The 19,805-nt window shown below is 40.3% G+C and overlaps 1 protein-coding gene across 3 annotated transcripts in view; it reads left to right on the forward strand.

The window, feature by feature from the left end:
* Positions 1–2,150: 2,150 nt before the first annotated feature.
* Positions 2,151–19,805, forward strand: part of calcrla (calcitonin receptor-like a) — a 76,004-nt gene continuing 58,349 nt past the window's right edge. The window contains exons 1-2 of one of the 3 annotated variants that reach the window (XM_048599407.1): positions 2,151–2,248; positions 3,172–3,257. The gene's annotated coding sequence lies outside the window, so the exon portion shown is untranslated. Of the gene's footprint in view, positions 2,249–2,392; positions 2,412–3,040; positions 3,258–19,805 lie in introns of those variants that run through there. The other 2 variants (XM_048599408.1, XM_020531228.2) reach the window with 2 other exon arrangements.

Genomic DNA, 19,805 nt, shown 5'->3' on the forward strand with positions numbered 1-19,805 from the left:
ACCTTATTATCTAAGTGTGTCTGAGGTTCGGCCAGTCAATGACTGCTCATGTGTATCGAATAGGGAACAGGAGGGGGCGCTAGTTACCTGTATGGTAAATCCTCTGCCAGAACAGGCCACAGAAGTTTTGCCATTTTCCCACTTAAGACACCCATAAAATCGTCATTTTCCGGTTGGATTATAATGACAAATATCAGTTTTCCCATATTAAATGTAATTTAATGTTTCGCCCGTGTGCTTTAAAGTACAGCATTTTTCTTTTGCATTTTAATGCTCCAATGAAAGAATTACAGATTTTACTCACTTTAGCATAGTTCAAGATGGTATTTGAAAATGTTTTTTTTTCAGTAAATGTTGCATTAAATGCACTCTTGCATAACTACTCCCTCTGCTTAGTGAAAAGGCAAAGAAATGTTTGAGAACAGCAGCCTGGGAGGCAGCGATGAGATAACATCAAAATTGTGGCCCAATCAGACCCCCCCCCCCCCCCCGCCCCACCGCAAAGGGGAACGAGCTGAATTTACCGAGAGCCTTGGAAAACAACGTCTTTCACTCAGTGACTACCGTCATTTCATATTCTAGAGGACAGGGAAACGTACGGACACGTCATATTGCTTCATGTACTCGATTTTTACACGAACGTACTGTTTATGTAGTTTAGCATAGACACAGCATCCAAAAGTAACTCAAATAAAATTCGAACTGTTCAAATCTTGATGTCACACATTGTAACTGTGGAAGGGATAGCATTTAAGACTGGAACCTTTTGATACTGTCTCTGATCCTGCTTATGCGCTGCAGTATCCTTTTCGATATGTGTTCGAATGATGCAGGCTATTTGCATGAATCCCTCTTCAAATTCTTGCCACAACCGGTAACACTGTTTGTACAGCTTTGTCCCGATCATTCGCCATTCTGGCACACTCGAAAACCACGCTGATTTCAAGAACGCGAGGTTCGGGAGCAGAAGCATTTTCCAAGTTTAGTCGACATTCCCTTGGACGTTGTTATTGGAATGGGATTGGGTATTTAGAGAGGTTCAACTGGAAACAGTGAGCCAATCAGTTCGATGCGAGCTGAAAAACTAGGTCAACAATAAGCAAAGGGACGGAGACAGGGGCGAGTGAGAGGAGAGATGGCCACCGGGAGGATAGTCAGAAAGAGGCATTGACACTGGGGGATGCAGCCACTGGGAAAAATGGATACTAGGACGGATACAGGGGGAATACACTGGGTGGAGAGAGAGGGAGCGGGAGTGATGGACATTGAGAGCGATGGACATCAAGAGAGATGGATTTGTGAAGATGGATGCCCAGAGAAATGAACATTGAGAGAGATGTGCACACATAGAGATGGATACTGGTGACATGGACATCCAGAGAGAGGGACACTGGGAGAGATGAAGGCTGAGAGAGATGTACACTGGGAGAGAAGGACACTTGGAAAGATGGGATACTGGGTGAAATAAACTGTGAGAGATAAACAATGAAAGAGATGGATTGAGCGAGCAAAATATAGAGAGATAAACACTGGAGGGAAAGATGGGCCGACCGGAAAATGAACACTGGGAGAAATGGACACGTGAGAGATAGATTTAGAGAGTTGAACATCGAAAGAGATACGCAGCAGGAGAGATTGTCACCGAAAGAGATGAAGATAGGAGGGAGATTGACACGGAAGCAGATGGACACACAGGGATGGACGCTGAGAGAAATGGATATTGAGAAAGATACACATAAGGAGATTGATAAAGGGAGAGAGAGATGGACGCCAACAAAGAGGGAAGACAGTGGGAGATGAACATTGGACGTCTTGAACATCAAGATAGATGAACATTGAGAAAGGAAGTTACAGGAGAGAGGGGCATTGGGAGAGAGGAGCGCTGGGCACTGGGAGAGATGGACTGGGAGTAATGGGGAGGGGGAGAGATTAACTCCCACTGATTAGTTCACATCCACCAGTCCAATGGCAGAAAGTCCAAGTTGTCGTTTCGGAATGGCGATGATCTGATTGAGCACACAGGGAGGCAAAGTTTTGTAATTTCTTTAAACGCGATTGTGAAATGCTCTTTTGGTTTGCTGGAATTTCTATCGATGTTCAGTGAGGCGTGGTTTTATTTAGTGTAATGTATTTGTTCTTGCCAGGGTGACAGCACAGTCTCTTCACTGGTTTAGAGTGTAGGATCAATGAGCTCTGTGTCCAGTCACCGTTCTGTTAAACCGGCAGTGAACGTGTCAACTATTAACTCGTGAGTAACAGATCGGAGAGCCGCCTCGGGGCTTCCGAATGCCAGCTCTCGCAATCACAGCTAAATATTAACTGTCTTTGCGTATTCTCGCTAATGTTGAATAGCAACAACTGGAATTAGAACAGTCCTGAGAGTTTGGTATCTATTTCCCAATGTGAAACAGGTTGGATTCTTTTCCTGCAATATATCCCTTAAAATAGTCTTCTTTCACAAAGTTGGAAAAGACTAAAAGAATTCACACTTACTGGACTTCAACAAACACCCTCCCAAAACGATTGTACTTTTTTACATCTTTTAGTCCACATTTCAGCCTATTTAGCTCCCTATATTTGTACTTTGATTGTTCGAGCCGGTATATCTATGATGTTTGATCACTTCTGAATTGTAATCAAATGTATTCCCAGCTCTATATTGGTCCCGCTGTCTAATCCATGTCCATTAGAAGCACCTTAACAGTTTCCCAATCCCTACGTGCGTCTTTGAAAAACCGCTTTTCTGCTTAAATGTAATTTTGTTTCAGAAAATGGTAAAGTTTATTGCTCTGACTATATGTGCAGTTCTACTGATCTCGAATCGGAGTGCAGGCTTGGAGGTACGTGTTAACGACAGTATAACAGCATGCAGTTTTCAGTTTATCCCCCATTCTGGGTGAGGGAGACTGCAAATCGGCAGCACAAGGAGTTTCCGAATGAACGCTTTTAGATTCTGGGACATGATAGCGAGTGGAAGGCGGGCTGAGAGTGATGTAACAGGAAGCGGGAGGCTTTCCTTTTCTCGATGATGCTCTTGTGTTGATTGCTAGCTCCCTGACAGGGTTCCCAGCCCTAAACTTAAAACCGACAGAGTCTAGTGCAGCTTGCACAGTCCCGGGAGGTACAGCGTGAGAGGCAGTCCTTAACCTGGAATATCCATTCACTTTGCAGATCCTGTATAGAGTTGGCGAGACGTACAGAGACTACCCTGCGATCCTGAGGATTATTCTATTGGAACTTCAATCCAGCTCCGGCTGGTAAGTAGAGCCCACCCTTGTTCTGTCATCTAACACCTAACTGTAGCACACACACACACGCACAAAAATCGCCCAGGAAAGCCATCCGCTGATATATCAGACAGAGCTTGTTGCCTGATCTTTCACAGCAGAATTAGCATCTGTAAAAATAACTGCAGTCTCCGGTCTAAAGCATGTGAACGATGTTTTCATAAACTCACCACTCAGTTCCATCAGGAAACTGCTTCCTTACCACTGGAGTTTAGTCTGAGGGAAGGTGAATTATATCTTGCACGTATTTTGCTGGGTTGTGGGGAAAATGGGGGCTGGCTGTTTTTATTTGGTTTTGTTTGCAGGGGGACAGTTAGGCTTAAACTCCTGGAAGCGGGAGCTGTGGCTGAGGTTCTAACATACCTTGCTATTTTAAGACGCCAGACCTTATGTCCCTATGTTCTGGCAGAATGAGAGTTTAGCAACGTATACCAAGCAGCATGGAACTCCCAAATGCTCCGGATCATCAATCATTAGGAAAAATTTAAAAAAACACACAGCAGTGTAGCTGAATTAACAAATGGATTGTCCTTCATATATGAACCAATTTGATAAAATGACTGAGTATAACTCTGTATTGTTTGTAAATATATTGCAAGCTTCTCCGTGGTACACTGCGCGGGTGAATGGTAATCGGAATATGAAATGCCAGGACAGTTTTTGTATTAAGTATAGATACAGTTAATTTTCAAATAAATGACGCACAGTTTTGCAATCTACCCAAGTTTAAAACGGTAACACACTGCCAATAGTGTGCAAAATAGTTTAATCTCTTTGCATGTTGTCGTCGATGGCATCCACCTATACATGTGTTAATCGGTGATCTATCTATCCCACGGATTTTAGAGCCGCTTGACGGAGTTGACTAATTTCCCACCAAACATTTGTCCAGTTATAGAAAAGGAAGAGAGGACCCCAGTAATAGACAAGGAAAAGCAATAACTTATGCAGACAGTTTTCTTAGGATCAAAGCCATTAACCTTCAACTGCAAGAAAATTTGAGGGACTTACTGAATATGCACTGTTGAAAACACCCAAATACCTTGGGTGTCTTGTAATAGAAGCAAATGTTGACTTTTAGAGATGAGGTAAAATCTGTGATATTCTTGCTGGGGCAGTTCATTCTATTATCAGTCAGGTGATGTAGTACAGGATGCTGCCTGAAGGGGGCGCCGCAAGGATGGCTTTATAGCAAATAGCAGCGAAAATGTTTTTATTACATTTTATTTCGTTCATTAACAAGGCATCTAAAGTAGCTGAAACTCTCCGGACAGTAACATAAGTTCATTGTCGCATAGCCATTTGTCAGGAGTTCTTTTTTTATATAGGGTCTGGCAGAATTTATTTGTTCTTGCGAGTCGTGACTACGCTTGTGCAAAGTCAGGGTATATTGCTAATACTGACATACAGCTTCTGAAGCTGCGAAATACTGTCATCACATAACCGTACATTGCAAGGTGTGAATTCCTACTTGTTTAAAGTGAAAATAAATTTGTTTAACTGAATACAAGACGTTTATCTTCCTCTTATTATTCAGCTCAGCCCCTTGGCTGCCTGCCTTGTGCTCATTTGAGTAGGATAGACACATTTGTAATTTCTAAAACTCAGTCCCGTCTATATGTATGCCATTTGTTTGCAAAGGCATAGGAGGTTAATATGAATGTATAATCGATAACAACTATTTGCATTTGTATAGTGCCTTTCACAGGTGGGGGTGGTTGGAGGCACTACTGGAAGGTTCAGAAAACAATGAATGCCAAACCAAGGGTAAAAAACAAAAAAAAACAGAAATTGCTGGAAACATCTCAGGAGGTCTGGCAGCATCTGTGGAGAGAAAACAATGTTCATGTTTCGGGTCCAGTGACTCTTCTTCAGAACTGATTGTAGCTAGGAAAAGGTTGGTACAAATGCTGAAGATGGGGTGGGGGAGTAAACTAGGTGGAGATAGAGCCTAGAGAGAGAACAACAGTTGGGCAGAGAGAGGAACGGGAAGGTCAGACTGGTGGAATCAATCACTGCTAATGGGGACTATTAGTAAGTGACCGTGGGTTGGTTGAGGCAGCAGCCCATGTGATGACAAGGTTTGGTGTGTAGGGTTGGGTTATGGACATGGGAGAAGGTCCTCAGTTCCTAAAATTATTTAACTCAAGCTATTTCCCAGTTATTTCTGTTTTTGTTTCTGATTTCCAGCATCTGCAGATTTTGGGCTTTTTTTTAAGGAAAAATGACAAAAAGCTTAGTTGAAGAGGATACTGTTAAGAAAAGACTTCAAAAAATAGGAATAGGTGTCTCAGGGAATGAATGCCAGAACTGAAGATGTTGTGGGGATAGGAGTTGGAGGGAGGAATGCACAGAGGATCAGAGCCAGAAGAATGGAACATTCGTTACTGATGGAGGAGGTTGTATTGCTGGAGGAGGTGGGTCAAGCAGTGGAATTGCTTTAGCTTTAAGATAAACATTTTTATTGGAGGTACTTGGGGTCAGTAGCCAAGGTACATTGAAAGGGGCAGCAGTAATTGTTGTCTGGAACTTGCTGTGGGATGGGATGTGAACAGCAGACTTATGGATGAATATTGACTTTTGAGGGAGGAGAATAAGAAGTTTAAACTTCTTAAATCCTCAAAAACATTCTGAATGGGCAAAGGAGTTTGAAAATTACACATCCTGTTGGTCTAATAGGATTGGCTGTAGGAAAGTTAAAACCTTACAAGATATACGTTGGTGATGAGACAGAAGCTAGTGTAAATCAGACGTCACACCTGGATAGTGCACCCAAAGATGTTGATCCAACATTTTCTGCAAATTGGGCCCCAGGCCTTTAGCTGCAAAAATCTGGGAAGCAGTGGATGCCAATGGAGCATCTTGCAATTAAGACCTTGGGGATGGAAGGGGTAGGAGAGGGTGGGAAATTAAAAGTTGTGTGAGCCTGGGCCAGCATTGACGCAGTACGGTGGTAGAGAAGCACTGCCAGATTTGTTCCATGACTCTTACACGACAAACCAGAAAAGGTTTCCACATTATTGTTCCATGTTTCAAACAATCTCTCACTGTACAGGAGTTATCATCAATCAGATTGTAGGAAACGTGCAGTATAACCAGTCTTAGAAACACACCAACCATATGCAAGTGTGTGTGTGTGTCCGTCTGTCTGTTTGTGTAAGGAGGGCAATGCACGGCTTCCAAATCCTAGAATTAACCTTAAACATTTCAACTTCACAAGCAAAATCCCAGATTCCATGAGAAGAATCTCCTTTTTTTTATTCACTTGTTGGATATGGGTGTTGCTGGTAGTAAGCTGCTGTCTTGAATCTCTGCAGTTCTCTGCAGATACACTCACAATGCCATGAGGGAGGATATTCCAGGATTTTGACCCCACAGCACTGAAAGAATGGTGATATATTTCTAAGTCTGGATGTTGAGTGGCTTGGAGGGAAACTTGCAGGTGATGGCGATCCCCTGTATCTGCTGCCTTTGTGTCCTTCGAGGTAGGAGTGGTTATGGGTCAGGAAGGTGCTGTTTAAGGAGCCTTGGTGAATTTTTGCAGTGTACCTTGTAGATTCTGCACTCTGCTGCCAATGCACATCAGTGGGGAGAAACTGAATGTTTGTGCATATAGTGTCAATCAAGGAGCTGCTTTGTCTTGGATTATGTCAAGTTCCTTGAGTGTTGGTGGAGCTGCACTCATCCAGGCAAGTGGGGAGTATTCTATCAGACTTCTTATTTGTGCCTTGCAGATTGTGGCTCAGCTTTGGGGAGTCAGGAGACGAGTTACTCCCTGCAGTATTCCTAGCCTTTGACCTGCTGTTATAACCACAGTAACCTATGTCTAGTCCAGTCCAGTTTCTGATCAATGGTAACCCTCAAAGTGTTGATAGTGGAGGATTCAGTGGTGCTAATACCATTAAATGTCAAGGGCAGTGATTAGGTTCTGTCTTATCGGAAATGGTCATTGCCTGGCACTTGTGTGCTGTGAATGTTCCTGGTTACACATAAAGTTAGGAAAGTTGTTTTTTAAACTATTCATCAGGTGCTTCCAGCAATTCCTCGAGTGGTGCTTATTACCAGCATTAACATTAAGTTTGATAGCTGTATGCTGAAACAAACATTAAGGTCCTGATCATAGATTCAAGGGGTCGAATGTCAATTTTATAAGAGTGCTTTGGATATTTGACAGTCACCAGCTGCCAATGTGGAGACCAATTTCTGCTCCTTTATGTTTTGGCCAGAAATAGAAAAATTGCTTGCTCCTGACAACTAAAAATGCTGGAATCTACAACTGGTCAGTAAAAGCATTTGGATTTTAAGGGTAGTTGAATATTTGCGTCTTGTTTAATCATTCAGAAAAAAAAATCCTAATTGTACACTTTAGGAGATTTCTTCTTCTATTTCAGATTTATAACGTTTATCTCCATCCTTTTACCCAGCTCTGCGTTTGGTTTCAAAGTCTCAGACTGCCTTAGTTCCAATGTTCTGGGGTCTCATAAGCTTATGTAAGGTATTCTCTTGATTTGTATTATCAGTTGTTTTTGTGCTTGGATCCCAGCAGTATTATGTGCTATAGTCAACAAGATTACAGAATGTGTAATTATATTATTGCACAACTCAGGGATGTAACAATTCTATGGTCATGTGATCTGAGCCAATATTTGTGCCTTTCATATATGCCCTGAATGCCTCCCTTAATTTCTAAATTGTGGACAAGTAGATGTCTGGTCTTAAGACAATGTTAATAGAAATTGTAAAGTTGCTTTACTTCGTTGCTTGCATGGGTGCAAAATGTAACGAGCAATATTTATAATTGGACTGACCACTCAAACAATATGTCTTTGTTTAATATTGCAAATGTACTCAACATGCTGCAGTTTCCCACCTCATTGGATCAGCTTGCTTTATTTAAATAAAATACCTTAATAAATGCTGTCCTGCACTGTAACTTTATTGCGTGTATTGTTGGACTGCTTTTTATTTGAGAAAACTATTTCCTTTTAATCACTAACCAGTTTATGCAAATAATCCCTGCTGAGCGTTGGGGGCCAGTGACCTCCCACTACAACCTGCATAGGAGTTGTTGATCAAAGGCCAGAAGAAGTTAATCAAGTACTTATTATTTACAGTCTTTGGGGATTAAAATCAAGTTAATTATCACTTAAATATTTTTATTTTAAATGTTTAATTGTTAAATGCGTGTGAACACAAGTTGCCATTTGCTTTGAAACACACCCTTTAAATACAAATTTTCTATTCTCAGTCTTTCATGTGGCAAAATTGTTATTAGACTGTCACAGTGCACTAAAAGATATGAGCTGTTTCTCATAGTGATTTTGGTGAACAGCTGATAAGAAACTGCTTTCTTTTAGTTCCAATATCTGAATAGCCAAAATTCCATGAGTAAAACAAAAATGTTCCTAAGTCTGTATGCCTCTGTATTGTCAGAAATGATTGTGTTCGTCAACAAATTTCACACAAAGTATCTGACTAAGCATGTCTAGTAATAATATTGAGGTAGACAAAATGTTAACTAAACACTATGAAGATCTGAAGACAAATACAACCATAATGTGCCCTTCGCATTTCAGGCATTCTCACGCGGCTTTAGATTTTGCTTATGATCAAAAAGTTATTTCTACATGCAGAGCAATTCTCTTGACAGTTGGAACTGGCACCTACTAAGGACAATGTCTGAAGTATCAATATTATTCTTTTGCTTATCAATTCTATCTGATCAACTAGGTGTTCCAAGTTTTTCAGTTTTGTTACCTGCAATCTGACGTTTGATTTGGAAAGTGCAGAACTGAATTAGGAATTACTCCTTAACTGTCAACGGAATAATCATTAGGTTCCCATAGTGCAGCTGTTCATTGAATATTGTGTATCTGCTCTTCACATTGTTTGGTTCCTCAACCTGTAGCCTGTCCAGCATCATCTGAACACAGCAAATAACAATAAATCTTAGAAGTGCATGTGTTCTGAACCTGGATACATTATATGCTTGGTTCACCAAGGCCTTAACCTTAGTGTAAATTAAGATTAAGTGCCATAACAAATTTGGAATCTGAAAACACTTGAAAGAGATTTAACACCTATACAAACTAGGTTGAGAATGAGTTTCCACTTTACTCAATTTCAGCCTTTGCTACTAAGCATGTAATGCTGATGTAAAAAAAACAAAAGAACTACGAACGCTGGAACTCAGAAACAAAATCAGAAATTGTTGGAAAATCTCAGCAGGTCTGGCAGCTTCAGAGCTTAAATTCTGAAGAAGGGTCACTGGACCCAAAATATTAACTCTGATTTCACTCCACAGATGCTGCCAGACCTGCTGAGGTTTTCCAGCAATGTCTGTTTTTGTGTGTGATGCTAATTTGCTGGCTTCTGAGTATCTGTTATTCACTGACTCTGTGGTACTTCTGTTTTGTATAAAAAAGGTTAGATCTTTATCAGAGCTAAAATAGGAACTTCTTAAAGCTGAACATTAAGAATTACCTTTGCCAGTTTCTTTCATGGATAGGCATAGCGTGGTTTAATGAGGCAGCAATGGGATCATTTTTGTCTTGTGTTCTGGAAAAAGAGTTTCACAGAAGCCCATGTTTGCACATTATGAGATCAACGAAAGTCTATCCTAATGCTTCAAGTCTTGTTAATAATCTCAGACATTTTTACCTGGACGCATTGCGTACGATGTAAATGCAGTGATTGTCCAAGAAAGTCATACACTCCTACCTTCAGATTTATAAATCACATCAATGAAGGTGGAGACCATCACCAGTCATAATCAATATAGCTACAGCTTTGATTATTTCTCATGCTTCAGGAACAAAAGGAAGTATCTGTTCAAACCCCAAACTTCCAGGACACATGTATCATGCAGGTCATATATGTCTTGCTTGCTTAGAAAACCTCAATTTGTTATTGAAACACACGAGACAACTTGACAGGATCCAGTACTTTACCAGCTGCACACAATGCAGGACATTATTGATGGTATGATATGGGTCAGTACATTTTCTTTTATCCCTCTTGTGAACTGTTTGTGTCGTTTTCCTGTTAGCTAACTTAACTTATTCTTTTATTTGCAGTCTGCAGTTTACCAAGCATTTGGGAGATGTATTACTGCTTGGGAAGCAAAGCTATCTACTGCAATGATAGCTGCATATCCCACAAGAAATCTGAGGGTAAAAGGTAAATAACCACATAATGAGGCGTGCAATGTTATCAAGTTCTTAGTAAATGTGCCTTTAAAAAAAGGTCGGCCACTGGCATAGAATCAGGAAGTGCTGCACTGCAGCCCAGAAAAGGTTTCCAAAATGTTGCTTGTGGGTTTTAAATAACATCTTATTGTATAGGGGTCTTATCATGGATCACTTTACAGGAGATCTGCAGTGTTTACTGGTCTCAGAAACATACCAGATCCGATGACAAACAAGACTGATACAATTTCTGGGTTGACTTCACAGAGCTGAACTTCATAATCAACCTGAGGAAAAGTTGTGGCGTAATGTTATGCATAAAGAAACTTTTCATGTCACTAATTAAGGGAAGGTGCACCTGTCCAAGATAAATCATAATTGTGCAAATAATGGGTTTAGGCCACAATGAAATAATCACTCCTAATTACCATTCTTTCCACCCTAGGATCTGCTAACATACGTCATTGTAAAACCAAGGTAACTTAGAACAAGAATTGGAAGGACTTGAAAATGAAATCCTAAAGGTTAATACAGATGTTAATTTGTCTTTTGTCAAAAATAGCTTTCCTCTTTAATTTAGAAGGTGTAGATGATTAAGTAGGCAATCCTCAGACTGTTTTCAAATGGGAAATCAGGTTTAGATAAACTGTGAACGTTGTTGGAGGATATTGTAGGAGAATAGCAGAAAACCTGAGAAGTCTTACTTATGGGAAAGCATCATAGCGGAAAGTGTCTCCGTATAAACCTAGCTAGCAGGGTGTAAAGAGCCAGAAGATTTTGTTTGAGGATGTCCCTAAAGTAACCTGTAAAGACGCTATGGTACAATTTTGCTCCATCCTGCAGGGAAATCTGCACCCTCTTGGAGGAACAGCACAGCAGTCACTATGGCTCAGTAAGTCATTACTGCACTTTAGTTCATGGTGAGAGGCTTATTCTGAGTGGCAGCAGGTAACTTCAGTCAAGTCAGTCAGTTTGCTGTCCATTGTTGCACAAGGCAAGTAAATGCTTATGGTCAGGATAAGACAACTCATTGTATTGGACATGGGGGAAAGGCAATTGTGTGAACAGGATTGCTGGGTTTATGTGAGAGCTCACAGCAAAATAATCCATTCAGGTCGCCATAAAAGCCACCAAGACCAATCCAAATCATTATGTAAAATGGAAGCGGTTTCATTCTCTGTGAGCAACCACAGGTTCCTGTCCATCAGAATCCAGTATCCAGGGTTCAGCCATGATTTATTTATCCTTCGCCAGTCCAGTGTCCTGGCCTTCTTTCAGACTGGAGGTACCAAATACTTCTGTGACTGTTAGAATCATCAATGGAGCAGCAAAATGTCACAAAAAAAGGAAAATAAACCTCACATTTAAATGTAAGATACTTGGAACGCTGAAGAAAAATCTAGATGCCCAGATAAGGGTGTGTCACTCAATGATACAATTAAGTTGCTGTCTTGCGAATTCTGGCGATGTACTGTGTCCTTTATAATTTTGCAATGTGAAGAATCCTGGAAGCTGAGATTTTTGAAGCACAAACAAATTCAGAAGATGAGCCCTCAGGACAGAATACATAGGCATGTGGAGGTCATACCCGGGTCATAGACAGCTGCAGAGAAAGACAATCTCAGGTAGACAATTTCGAAAGGCTTTCAGCAATACCTGATCAGAATATAGTGACTCAGCATCTGTAATAACAAGCATGTTCAATTTAATTTAAACCACTGGCCATTCAGCATTAAAAGGGAAAATATGTCATGGGCCCCCAAGTTCAAAATCATCCTATTTTCTGTAAAAGATCATATTCTCAACCGACAAATCAAGAATAATATTTTTTGCAAGAGCAATGATACAAGAGAAGTAATTTAGCATTAGTGTGCAACAGAATCATTGTTACTTTTCCCTTCATCCTAGTTTCTAGTTTGACACTGTGCAACTTGAAAGTTTGTGATCTGAGAAGCAGGTAGCTTCTTTTGCAGTAACAGGCTAGTAAGGGCTCCTGTGGTGGAGTGGTAGTATCCCTACCTCTAAGCCTCAAGACTGTAGTTCAAATCCCCACAACTCTGACCAGGATGATTTAAAAAAAAATGATTGAGGCAGCCCACATTTTATGTCTATTGACTCAAGGGATAAACCTACAATGGACAATGTTTTCTGGGTTTCGATTCTTAGCCTCGGTCCAGAGGCATTTGCGGGTCGAAACAGAGAAAAAGGTCAATGCGGTTTTCCGAGGTAAAAAGTCATAACCATCTCCTGACCTCAGCTTCAACATATTATATTGAACTACACAGAACTCACAGCAGGGATAAAGGCCATTGAATTAAATTGTTTATTCTAGTGTCTGTGCTATATTCGAGCCTCCTCAAATACCACTTTATCTAATCCAATAAACATCATCTATTCCCTTCTCCTTCATATATTTATCTGTTTTTTCTTTGATGCATATGAGTTCTAATAGATCTTCAAGGAAACAGGCCTGATGGAAATAAATGATATCTTAATTCATAAGTAAAAATATGTCCTTTGAAACCCCAAAGATTCCGCTCCTTCCTTTAAGCTGGTGTTAGAACGTAAGAACATAAGAACTAGGAGCAGGAGTAGGCCATCCGGCCCCTCGAACCTGCCCCGCCATTTAATAAGATCATGGCTGATCTTTCTGAGACTCAGCTCCACTTACCCGCCCACTCACCATAACCCTTAATTCCTTTACTGTTCAGAAATTTATCTAGCCTTGCCTTAAAAACATTCAGCGAGGTAGCTTCAACCGCTTCACTGGGCAGGGAATTCCACAGATTCACAACCCTTTGGGTGAAGAAGTTCCTCCTGACCTCAGTCCGACATCTGCTTCCCTTTATTTTGAGGCGATGCCCTCTAGTCCTAGTTTCACCTGCTAGCGGAAACAACCTCCCTGTCTCCATCTTATCTATTCCCTTCATAATCTTATGTGTTTCTATAAGATGTCTCCTCATTCTTCTGAATTCCAATGAGTATAATCCCGGTCTACTCAGTCTCTCCTCATAATCCAACCCTCTCAACTCTGGAATCAACCGAGTGAATCTCCTCTGCACCCCCTCCAGTGCTAGTTTATCTCTTCTCAAGTAAGGAGACCAAAACTGCACACAGTACTCCAGGTGTGGTCTCACCAGGACCCTATCCAGCTGCAGCATAGCCTCCCTGTTTTTAAACTCCATCCCTTGAGCAATGGCAGACAAAATTCCATTTGCCTTTTTAATTACCTGCTGCACCTGCAATCGCACCTTCAGCGATTCATGCACAAGGACACCCAAGTCCCTCTGCACAGCAGCGTGCTGCAATTTTTTACCATTTAAAACATAGTCCATTTTGCTGTTATTCCTACCAAAATGGATGACCTCACACTTATCAACTTATCAACAGAGTGTTCTCTCATGGCTCCATGAAAAAGTGTATTGGGCTGGTCCTCCTGCTGTACATTTTCTTTCCTGTGCCTTCATATGTGTTTGATGTTATACTGGGCTTCTTCTAAGACATCTGCACTTATCATCCAAATGAACTTCAGCTAAGCACTGATAATTCCTGGATAATTGCTCCAGAAAACTTACATCACTCTCACTGGCTTCTTTGTGTGACATGCAGCACCCAGTGTCCCCTGCCCATCTGATCTGTGCCCACCAGACTGACTCTATCAGTGCTGGTAGGTGTGACAGAGAGTGTGTTAACAAAGCCATGAATTGCCAATGACAGTGCGTGCTGTTGAGGGTTCTGATATTGAGTGCAATCCTCTTTACTCCTCTGCTTCCAAAACTGTGAAGTAAGAAAAGGAGAAGTACAACATTTTTCTTGCTAGCCTTTATTTTCTTATTGTTCTGCTGTTGTAAGGATGTCCTCAAGTCTGTACTTCAGAAAAGTAGCAGTTCACTGAACAAAAGAACTCTGGCAACAGGATTTCTCATGTATTCATTCCTGATCATCTCATCTGAGTGTAATCCCACTATCTCAATAATTTCCTTCACCTGCATTAACAAACAAATATCTGTTGTTCAGCTTGCTCTCAAAACTACACACAAATCTTTTGCCATGCAAGAAGAGAGTCAGAGACAAGTTACTTGACAATTGAAACATTTATATCATTGCTATTATAGCGTTCCCGCAGAGATTTATTTATTTCAATGTTTTATCATACTATGACTGGACTTTGAATGAGCGATAATGCGATATATATTACTGCAGCAGAAATAGTGCCCAAGGGAAGTGGAGGAATTCTGGAAGCTAATGACAGATAAAGACAAAACAGGTTTCCATAGTAGTTGTTGAATTTTGATGGAGGAGACGGCCAGGAGCAGGTGGCATATTAAGATGCATTTTTACAAAGAATGAACTCCTAATTTTGATTTTTAAGATATGTCTGAGATTTTATTTTGAACTTCACAGAAGTTTACCCTGCAGCATTCTTTGCTGAATGAGCCTTTTTAAAAATCCACCTCATTTTAAACCCTGTGAATGTGAAATTTGGATCCATATTTCTGCTGGAGATGGCATTACAGAACCCAGCAGCCCTATGAGACAGCCATATTTTTCCCTCAGCAATTTGCACCCCTTCTATCTCAGCGTCCTATTCTGAGAAGCTCCTTGTATGGATATACCCAGTGTCCCTCAGAAATCTTGCTGGTGCTGTCATCACATCACTCCACCTCCGGCCAATTGGACGTTGCATTTGCAAACTTGGAGGACTCAGACATAGGCAATATAATTGTAACTCAGCTAAGAATATGCATTCAGATGCAGGAGGGACCCATCAGTAATATTATTTAAAAAACCAGCCAACCAACTTACAAATAAGAGATAACACAGTGTGGAGCCCGAAACGTCAGCTTTCCTGCTCCTCTGATGCTGCCTGGCCTGCTGTGCTCCTCCAGCTCCACACTGTGTTATCTCTGACTACAGCATTGGCAGTTCTTACTATCTCCAATTTACAAATAAGGTAACTTAGAATAACTTCTACTATTGCAAAGTTTCTGGAAGTACTCTGAAGTGTTCCGTTTTCTTTTGTGGTGAGTACCTGGATTTGATGGGGTCTGTTGCTACATCTTCACAGAGAAAGCAGAGGATTTGATGACTTGTCCATACACATTTGGAGGGAACCCGGCACGTGGAAATGGAGCAGAGGCTTCTCAGAGGGCAAGCTCTGCTTCATCTGCTAAGTTGCAGATTGACTGTTGACTATACTACTTGATAGTGCGTGGAATCTGTATGACAGGCTAATCAATACACCCAGCATCTCAATGTACATGCCCACCAGCATTCTCCTGTATGTTGCCCTTTTGAGTTTCTCACCTGAGTCCCCTGCATCACCTGCAAAGTCACAGTCTGGGACACAAGAACTATCCTTCTGTCCAGACTATCCGCAGCCCATTGCTGTTCAGTGACCCAGTACATGCAGATATCAACTCTATACATGTTCCTAAGGTATGTGCAATGCCAATATCAGAGCTACTGACTGCGAGTATAATATTAAATGATAGTGCCTTTTCCTCAGTTTTTCATCAGTGCTGTGCTGGTACTCAGTATTTAGATAGGTAGCAGCAAGTAATCAGAAGAGCAAGGTTGGTATTAGGGAAGATATGAGGGAAAGAAATTAAGAAATTATTGATCACACTGTCTGTGATTGTTTTTCACAGCAGTCAGCAGGAAGACTCAGCTGGAAGCTGAGATTTTTAAAACTATCATTTCTCAATGCTCTCAGTGAAATCAGATGCCCCGGGGCTGTATTGAAGTCAGCCTGAAGATGCAGAGAACCACCTCCACTGTAGGGCTGAGGAGAGGCAGAAATCCATGTCCTCCACCAGTTGCACCCTGTTCCCTTCTATTATGTGTCACTGTATCCTACAAGGACAAAATTATATTGCATTGTGTTCAGCTGATGTGCCTACCACAGTCAGAGAATAGTCAGAAATGTGCAGAAGTAGTAGTATCTTGTTGTGAGGTTGATATAATTAGAATGTGCATTAGAGATGGCATATGAATGTTCAATTGGAGTGCTGAGTGCCAAGGAGTGCTGCTGGGTGAATTATGAGGGTGTGGATCATTGGGAAGCATGAGGGATTGGTTGGTTGGAGATGTCATCTGATTTTGTGTTCACCGGCTTTGATTATTTGTAAATTCATTCGATGAATTGTGTCACTGCTAATGTTTTATAATTTTATAGAATAATGCAAAAATATTAAATTCTGATTATTAGCACTAAATAAATAAACATTTACTATTTTGCTCAATATTGATGGTCACTTCAATTTCAAAATCTTTGTACATTACCTGCCTGATTTTTATAGGCCAAATTTAGGTTGGCATGAATATACTGGTTAGAAACAGCAAAATCCAGTGAATGAAGGAACAAAACTTTTTATAAGATCTTTCATGACCTCACATGCCTCAAGGCAGATCACACCCAAAGAGAAAACCTTGAAGTGTTGTCACTATTGAAATGTGGGAAACACAGCAGCCAATTTGCACTCAGTAAACCCTATAAACAGAATAAGGTAATAACTAACAATTTTTAAATTAATATCAGCTGAGATATACGTATTAGTTAAGATATTGGGGATAACTCCCCAGATTTGCTTTGTTATAGGATGTTTAAATTCACTTGAGACAGCAGATGAAAGCTCAATTGATTGATTATCTAAACAATAGCACTTCTGCCAGACACATGTTCCTACAGTAACGTACTGAAAAGTCAGCCTGGAATACATGTGCAAGTTTTTAGAGTCAGACTTTGATTTATTAGTGAAAGTGCAGACACTGAGTCCAGACTGGCATCTTGAAAACATCAGTGAACTTAGATGTCAATCTCAGTTGCTGAGATCAGATGCTCCAGATTTCATTCTGCATTGCATTTTCTGGATTTAGTTCCATCTGATTAAGAGGGACAATCCTCAACAGCAGGTAAGTTCCTAGTTCAAAGCTGAATTTTTGGTAATTGTACATGTACATCCATATCCTTAAAAGTTAATGTAGACTTGCCCATCCAGAGGATATGATTAACATATTGCGTTTTCAATAAGCATCCAATTTAAAATGTTTTGTGTGAGAAATTAAATAGAAACTGACTTATTTATTATGCTATCCAAAAAGCAAAATTTCCATACTTTTAACTCCTGCCCATGTCTTTAGCTATGTTAAAGGTCAGTAATTATAAACTACATATGTCATAATATTGGTACATTAAAACATCATTAAACATCAGCTGTAATGACAAGCAGATGTGTATATTTGTTAATCTTGGGGATGACAGTCACAATTTACATTTTCAAATAGAGTAAATGCAGAGTCAGATAATGTACATTAACAATATTAGATATAGTTTGTGCCATAAGAATCAATCTTACATTTATATAAGAAATTGCTAAGTTAAGGTGATCTGTGTCCATGTAAGATAGCAATTAGCTTTCATGTGACATTCAACTTTACCTTCTGACCTTTTGTTCACTGTAAATTGTTGATTGCAATTTTGGAAAATGCAATGTGCATCACAGATGTGTCTTCTGTAAAAAAAAATAATCAAATCTATATTCAGCTTCCTGTAGAGTTCAGGAGATTTATTTGTCGATTTCTTCTTTGCATGAGATGAAGAAGTGAAAAAGAACCAGCCACTTTTCCTGTGCTCTGCATTTAGGGTAAAGTTGACATGAATTAAAAGCAATCAGTCAGAACTTTTTCCTACATTTCCTACAAAATTCAGTTGTTCACTCATTGCTAATTCAGAATTTTCTAATCACCCTGTTCAGAGATGTTATTAGACGCTGGGACTCCTGATCCTGAGATAGGGACATTACTACTGTACAACAGGAACTCATTAATTTTGAAAGGTAAATATCTTTGTGTTTTCTAATATTTCACACATGATGCATTCCTGTACTGTAATCAGATTGTGAGCTACTGTGTGGGCTGCAATGAGGCATTACCCATTTTACACAAACACCAGTTGGTATTTCCCTACAAAGCTGCATGCTCAGACTCCACTTCTCAACAGTTTAAACTTAAAGTTTGTAGATCATGGAGACCAGCTCTACTATCACCTCTACTGTTAAATAAATTCAAGTAGCCCTGCCAAACACAACTGAGCGAATGTATCACCCCTATGGATTCTCACACAATATCTGTTAAAGCTTAAGCCTGAATTTATGCGCATCCTTAGTATCTGGAATAGGTTTTGCATTGATTCCAAACTGCAATAAAAAATACATTTTCATCAGCAACTTCAGCACCAAGTTGCTTTATAAAGCTTTTAATATAGCATAACATCCCAGCCAGTTTTGTATTAAATATCCCAAAACATTAGAAGAGTACTGTCAATAAAATTTGGCCCTGGTCTGCATAAAACAACATTAGACCAGATAAGCAAAAGCTTGTCAAAAGAGGTAAGTTTTAAGTTTTTAAAAAGCATGGAGGATAGAATGATGGAGAGGTTATGGGGAGGGAATTTCAGATCTTAAGGCCTAGACAGCTAGAGGCTTACCAAAGGGAAAGTGGTTGTGCCTGGAAATGCTTGACATGCTTGATTTGTTGAGGTCAGAGACTTTAGTGGGGGAGCGGGTTTGCAGGGATCGGAGATGGGGATGCTATGGGAATTTAGGGAAAGACAAGGCTGTAAGGGATTTGAAAGGTGAGCATTTTAATATTAAGGTGTTGCTTAATTGGGAGCCGTTATAGATCAGAATTTTGAGTGGGTTAAGACATAGGCAGCAGAGTTTTGAATTTTTTTCCCTATTGGAATATGGATGTCTCTGGCAAGGTATTTGCCAGCAAATGGCACTTGTTAACATTCTTTAATTCTCCTTGGTAGGCTATTTCAGGGTGCTTTACAGTGGAACTAGACTCACATCTAAGCCTGATAGGGTAAGGACAGAAGATTTCCTACGCATTTTTTGCTCTGTTCAGAACAAAACACCACATGACAATCAATAAATCAATGATCTGGACCAGATGAGTTTTCACAATATTCAGTAGTTGTTTCCTGGTTGCCATTAATTAGACAAGGTTTTCAATTTCAATTATTGACTGAATTTCAATTCTGTCAGCTGCTGTGGTACAATTTAAACCTGTGTCCCCAGAGATTAGCATGGGGCTCCGGATTACCAGTCTAATGATATTACCACTATCAAAAAAAAGAAATTGCTGGAAAAGCTCAGCAGATCTGGCAGCATCTATGAGTTGATGTTTCAGGTCCAGTGACCCTTCATCAGAAGTCCAGTTCTGAGGCAGGGTCACTGGACCCAAAACGTTAACTCTGATTTCTCTTCACAGATGCTGCCAGACCTGCTGAGCTTTTCCAGCAACTTCTGTTCTTGTTTCTGATTTA

Source organism: Rhincodon typus, chromosome 7, assembly GCF_021869965.1.
Source record: "Rhincodon typus isolate 14 chromosome 7, sRhiTyp1.1, whole genome shotgun sequence".
Classification (NCBI taxonomy): domain Eukaryota; kingdom Metazoa; phylum Chordata; class Chondrichthyes; order Orectolobiformes; family Rhincodontidae; genus Rhincodon; species Rhincodon typus.